At 35.7% G+C, this 7313-nt stretch overlaps 1 long non-coding RNA gene across 2 annotated transcripts; it reads right to left on the minus strand.

The window, feature by feature from the left end:
- Window positions 1–1344: 1344 nt before the first annotated feature.
- Window positions 1345–6829, minus strand: LOC136065050 (uncharacterized). 2 transcript variants are annotated; one of them, XR_010626694.1, is made up of 3 exons: window positions 6560–6829; window positions 2642–2729; window positions 1345–2546 (listed from the first exon to the last, which is right to left on the minus strand). It is a non-coding gene; the product is annotated as an uncharacterized LOC136065050 (long non-coding RNA). The 2 variants fall into 2 exon arrangements; XR_010626699.1 differs by lacking the exon at window positions 2642–2729.
- Between the last annotated feature and the right edge of the window lie 484 nt (window positions 6830–7313).

The raw sequence follows: 7313 nt of genomic DNA on the forward strand, positions 1-7313 counted from the left end.
AAATATATATATATATATATATGTTTTTACGGCATCTTATCTGCTCTTTTAAAAAAGAATTGGAGAAAGGATCCATGAAAAATTCAAAAAAAAAAAGAAAAAAAAGAAAAGAAAAATGCTCAAAAACCGTCATTATCTTCAGCAGCAAATTGAATCGCATTTTTGGCCCAGAAAAAGTTGAAATTCGGTTTTCTCTATTTCTATAAAAGTTGTAGAGAATTAAATTTCCTTTCCAAAAACATTAATTCCGAATCAATTGGAATTTTGAGCATAAATTTATGGCCAAAATACGAAACAGGTGCAGAAGATAATATAAATTCAATATCATCTTCAATCATCTTTCGAAATTTCAAATGGGGATCAAACTCAAATCTTTTCAGGCTCATCTAATAGGCTTATCCCTTCCCTTAGTTCCAGAAGAAAGTTTTTTGAAAAATAAAGTGGATAGAAACAGATACATCCTGTGAAATTTTCAAAAACGCTCAAAAGACGTTACTTTTTTTAGCAGCAATTTTAAATGCATTTTTGGTCTGGAAAACGTTGGAATTTGGTTTTATCTATCTCTGAAAAATTTGTAGATAATTGAATTTCCTTTCAAAAAACACCAATTTTAAATCGATTGGAATTTTGAACGGAAAGTTAGAGCCAAAATACGAAGCGGGTGCAGCATCATTTCAACTTCCTTTTCAAAATTCAAAAGGGGATCAACACCAGCTCCGTCCCAGCTCATTTAAACAGGCTATCTCCCTCCTTAGCTTCAGAAGAAAGCTAAAAACTTAGCTTTAAACCTAAGCCATCCCTTTCCCTATAAATAGAGAAGACCTCTATAAGATGCCGTAAAAACATATATATATATATATATATTAAATGAAATAAAACGAAATCCAATCAAAAATTACACTTAATTGATTTTAAATTAATTCTTGTGAGAACTAATCAAAATTAAATGTTTAAAATAGGACGTGATTAGGCCCATTGTGTAAGTGAACCATGATCATTGAAAATTGTTTGTATGATAACTTTTGATCAGGTGATCCGATCAAAACCCATGACATACCATTATGATCGTTAGAACATCAAGATTTGTTTTGTATCACAAATTTGAAGATCTACTAGTTGGTTAAATGCAAGTTGTAAAATGGGGTGTCTACAATACTATTGTCATGTTTTAGTGTGAATGGTAGAAAAGATATTCATTTTTTCTCATCCATTCCAGTGAAATAATTAAACATGGCAAAAATGGGGTTTATTACGAAGGGCTGCCTCCTTCTATGCTTCCATTAAGCTGGGATGTTACATTTGAAGAAATATCTATGTAATGGAGTAGCATCCACGCTTCATATAAATAGAGAAGATTCAAAACTGACTATTTGGTATAGATTTCCTTTTTCAATGTCATCCACATCCTATGACTTACTAGCAAGTTTTGATAGAAGATGATAATAGTGTCAATGCAATATTAGATATGTTAGGCTACCAATATGGATTTGTAGGTGCTGAGTTGTACATAGGTGTAGAGCCCATAAGAAGCCACTGAGATGTTTTTCCCATTCGATATGCCAACGAAGGACCGAGTGCATCATTTAGTTATTCACATGGTGGGCACATTCATGATCCATATGCCACTCATGCTAGTCATTATTCTAAAGATGCGGCTCATTCCCAAATGAACATTGGTGGTGCTAACTATCATGCTCCATATGCCTATGTTACAACTGAGGACCAACATGTTCCTTATCGGCCAATTAACACCAGTGATGCTGACTATGATAACCCAACTAATTATGTTGCAGCAAAGGCTACTTGTTTTGAGTTTGATGCTCAGTATGATCAAACAGCCACTCAGAGAGCTGCTAATGATCCCAATGATACACACTGCATTCTGCTACTACTCAAAATGCAATCCATACATTATCAGAAAGGATGCGGGCCATAGATAGTAATGACCAACTTGATAATGACGAGGTCCTTAATGATGTTGGAGATGAACAGGAGCTTCCTGATGAACCTATTCATGAAAGTAGTCCAACAATAGCATTCCATCAACCTTCGTTGCTAAGCTTTTCACAGAACACGTGAGAAAATATGTTTGATCCAACCCCACCAACACACGATATTATAGATCTAACCAACACGCGATATTATTGAAAAAGCTAAAATAATAACCTGGTATGTATGGGCAGCTGCCTCAGGTGTCATGAATAGGTGACCATATTGATGGTACCATGTTATGTAGTCCACATCTAAATGAAAATTGTCTTCCCCAACTACATTTTGAGCTAGCTCGTCCCAAAGTTGGTAGTATTGTGCATGTTGTCTACGCCAATTGACATTGGACTTTCCTGTCAACTTTACACAATGCACAGATTTATCAAAATTGTCAGTATGCCACTTTGGACATCTTTGCAACAACCCAAACTCATTACTTTTTCTGGATGGTAATACTCCACAATTTGGAAGTAGAGTAATGGCGATATTGTAGTCCATATATGTTTTTCTGCAAGACACCATGGATGCAAATAATTAACGTACGATGTCCGAAAAACCTGCAATTCCAATTACAATAACTATGTTATAATTGATCAAGACAATAATATAACTAGTAGATTAACCATTGATGCATTGTGACAACATATATTACCTGTTCATTATGATGTGTGTCGTGATTTGAACGGTATGCACGTAGAACGTGCGTTGGTGTGTGAGTAAAAGTTCTCTTGGTTGCCCACCTATACATAATTAATGATTGCCACTGATTTTAGGGTTTGGAAGTATCAAGGATAAATGCTACAGTATGCAATTTTGTATAGAAATTGAAAGTAAAAATTATACCATCAACCGTATGGGTCGTCACCATTTAAATTCGTTGGATTTATTATAATTGGGGTCAGATATGGAAGATGCTCCCAGGCCCATAATTGTAATATGAAAACAGGGCCTGTAACCTACGTGCTTATTCTAATAGCAGTGGTACATAGCTCTTTATAAAGGGAAGCAAGTGTAGCACTACCCCAACTACACTCCCCAGCTTCACCAAAGTCTGCTAACAGTTGGAGAAAGTAGCAATGCAATCTACTTTGGCTCTTATTTCCAAATAGTAAAGCCAAAACCTGGACCATGTATGCCCTAGCATACTATTGGATTGTTATAGCATTGGCACCATAGTCCAATGTTGATGCAAGTGGTCTAACCCTAAGCAAATTCTGACAAATTGTTCCCCAGTCCAAATTAGTGGGCCCGCACACTACATTGCCATCAATAGGCAATCCTGTAATAATTGCTATATCTTGTAGAGTGATCGACATTTCACAAGTAGGTAAGTGAAATGTATGGGTTTCCGATTGCCACCGCTCCACCATAAAAGTGACAAGACCCTAGTCAAGATCTATATGCGATAGGTAGGTGACACAGTATAGTTTACATTGATGCAAATATGGGGCAATACACTCACCTAACTCAGGAACGAACCCAGGGTTGGAGGGGCCGGAGATAAGCGAAAAAAAAAATTTCAAATACGCATCCATATAGTATTAATAAACTATCAACCAAGAAAAATACCCAAAAATCATTGTTTCTTAATATATTAAGAGACAATCATCTACTAACAAAAACAAAAGACACGAAACACTATTTTTTCTTTATACAATCATCTATGAAAAGGGAACTCAACGCTCTTTTAAATCTTCAAAATCGTCTACGATTGAATCCAAACTAAATTTTGAAGCTATATCCTTTTCAATGTATAACATCAAAGAGTCCATCAAAAAATCATTTTCCATTTTGTTTCGAAGGTTAGTACTGACAACTTTCATAGCTGAAAATGCTTGCTCTGTAGTAGCAGTAGAAACTGGAAGAGTATGCACAAGTCTCACCATTCTATAAACAAGTTTGTAGTGTTCTAAATTTCCAATTCTCACTAACCATTGAGACAACTCAAATAAAATTTTCAATTTTTTGAACTCTAGATCCTGGACTACATTATGCTCAAAATGATAAAGCTCCTTCTCTAACACTTGTTTGTCATAATCTGTGAAATCTTATAGATAGAAATTCTTTACCAACAAACAAAGATCACTACTTCTAAAAGATTTTAATGCCTCTCGAGTTTCTAAAGCTGAGCTAAGCCTAAGTAACTCCATTGCATCTTCATTAAATCGATAATTTAGTTCCTATTGTTGAGAATCTACTGTAGCATAAAAAATATCTACTCAATAATGATGCTCAATTGTAACGTTATCTTGCTTATTACGAGCTCGACCTCGCCTTGCAACATAACGAGCATTCATATCCAGGACATCAATGCAATGCTTCTCACAAAATGATATCATAGTGGTAAGTAAGCCATCCCATCCATCATCTCTAAATTTTTGGATACGTGCTTTAGTAGATGAAACTAAATGCATGGCATTTAAAATGTCCTAAGATTGGCTTTGCAAAGCTTGACAGAGTTTATCAGTGATCTCCATAGTTTCCTTCTCAAGATGTAAGATGAAGACAAATTCAAATGAAGTTAAACCATCATAAGCTGACTCTGCTTCTGCCCAACGTTCTCCATCAATTGCATCACCAATTGTATTTTGTAAAACTTCAACAGTTGAAGTAAACATCCTTAATTAGCTAGAAACTAATCTAAAATGTGAACTCCAACGATTTTCTACAGGTCGTTGTTAAGTGCCAATTTAATTAAGTCCACTTCCAATCTCAAGCTCTTCAAGATCAATCAAACGTGCTATTTCATTAGCATTGGCAACTTTCAATTGCTCATTGCGCTTGCATGAAGCATTAATAGTTTTGATTAGAAAAAGCACTATAAGAAAAAAATGACTAATGGGAACAACTTGTTTTGATGCTTTTACTAATGTCAATTGTAAGCGATGTGCAAAACAATGGATGTAGTAAGCATATGGGCAATCATTCAAAATCAAAGCTTGTAATCCATTCCACATACCTCGCATGTTGCTTGGTCCATCATATCCTTGCCCTCGAATATTTTGTATATCTAAGCAATGTTGAAATAATAAAGAATATATCTCCTTCTTTAGATTCAAAGCCGCGGTGTCAACAACATGAATAAGCCCAAAAAAGGTTCTTTCACAAAGCCTTCTGCATCAACATATCTAAAAACCACAGCCATTTGCTCTTTCATGAAATGATCACGAGCTTCATCAACCATTATGCAAAACTTTGCATCACCAATTTCTTCTCGAATGGCCTTCTTCACTTTGGCTAAAAAAACATGTAGAATTTCCTTTTGAATCCTAGGTGATGTGTAGGTTGCATTTTTGGGAGCTTTTTCCATTATTTCAGCAACCTTCTCATTCCAAAAAGTCACAATACCCAATGATTCAAAAAAGTTCTCAGGATTTAATGAACTAAAACTTTCATCTCAACCTCTAAAAGCTATAGCTTGAAAGGCAAGATATCGGACAATAAAAACTAAGGCCTTCGGTTGCAGCCGATTATTTGCAATTTGTTCCGCAATGAAATGATCAGCTACCATTTGTAAATGCTGCCATTGGTTCATCAAATCCTTACTCATTTGCTCGGTAACTCTATGAGCTGAGTTAGGATCTTTTCCTATATGACCTTGAAAATAGCAATCTTTGCCCCCAACCTTTCTCCAATTTCTAAATCCACCAACAATGAATGTATTTTGTCCCACAACCCCATTTGAATTATGAAAGACAAAGTAGGGTAGACAATAAGCTGCATCTATCGTAGGAGAATATTCAAGCCATGTTGAATTATTTCCAAACCAAGAAGCTTGAAAGCTACAATTGTGCTTTCCACTTTTTTTGAATGTCTTTAGAGGAGGTTGGTGCAAACCTTTTATAATGTAAGCCCGTCGAATTTCATCATGTTGATTAACATGATATTTCAATATTTGTTTGCGTGTTCCGAGATCATAATCCAAAGAATCAAGGTCAATTCTTTGAAATTGTATTTGAGAGATTGGAACATCGACATTTTCCAGAATTGGGAAATTCATATTTTCTAGAATTGGAACATCCACATTTTCTAGAATTGGAATAACAACATTAGTTGATTTTTTCATGATCTACAAATAAAATAAGAATCATATAAGAATCACCATTATTTTCTTAGATTTGTGTGACAATTTTCTATATTATACGATTTGTTTTTTTCTTTTTGGCTTTGGTATGCCTTTATTTATGTCTTTGTGTTGTCTCCATCTTTCTAACATTGACCCACTAACCCAATGAATCCCACTACCGACACTAATTGACCTTACAAAAAAAAAAAAAAAAAAAACTTTAACTTTACCTTCTTTTTTTTTCTGTCACTTGTTAGTCACAAAGCCGAAAAGACAAATAAAAAATAAAAAAAAAAAAAAAAAACCACAGGCAGCACAGATTCAATTCATAACCAGTCAATCACCAACATCAGTTCAATTCATCAGTCATCAGTAAAAACACAAACATGAAACACCACAAGTCCACAAGGCACAAGCACAATTTCTGTGAATCTCAAATTCTCAGATCAGATCACAAACATTTTATATTTATTAGGTTTTGAAGGAAAAGATAAGAGTAAATACCTGTGATTGGCAACGGCAAGTGGGTCTCGAGCAACAAGTGACGACGGCAAGTGGGTCTCGCATGGGTCTCACGTGGGTCTCGCCGATGTGGGTACTGGGTAGCAAGATCAAGATGGGCCTCGCTCTCGCAAGCGTCATGGCGACATGGCATGGGCGTGGTCGGCGGCGCCACGGGGTGGGTGAGTGGATCTCTCTGTCTCGCCTCTCTATCTCTCTGTCTTGCCTTTCAGTGCTCTCACTTTCCTTTCTTTCTTTCTTTCTTTTTCTTTTTTTTTTCCTTCGTTTTTTGCTTTCTCCATTTGGTTTTGGACTACTAAAAGCTAAGGTTTTTTTTTTTTCCAGATTTACATGGGTCATGGGCTCCTGGGCTAGCCGAATGATGGGCTAGGGGTTCATGATTTTTGGGAGGGGGCCCGAGCCAAAACTAAGGGGGGGCCCGAGCTAAAAACTAAGGGGGGCCCAAACCCTTTTCTTTTCTTTTTTTTTTCGAAAATTTTAGCTGCTAAATTTTTTTTTTTTTTTTTTTGGCCCTCACCTGGGTCCGTCCCTGGCCTAAATGTGTCAGAGGTGCAAACAGTTGGGGTCGCACTCATAAGGTGGAAACCTTAAATTTTTAAAAAAATGTACAATGTTAAATTGGTAATGTTGAAATTATTTTCATGTAAATTAAATAATTGTAGATATTATTAGGACATTAATAAATTTTGATCTAGCAACGTACATTGCCTTCCATTGCATCATCAAAGATATGATA

Source organism: Quercus suber, unplaced genomic scaffold, assembly GCF_002906115.3.
Source record: "Quercus suber isolate HL8 unplaced genomic scaffold, Cork oak 2.0 scaffold_25, whole genome shotgun sequence".
Taxonomy (NCBI): Eukaryota; Viridiplantae; Streptophyta; class Magnoliopsida; order Fagales; family Fagaceae; genus Quercus; species Quercus suber.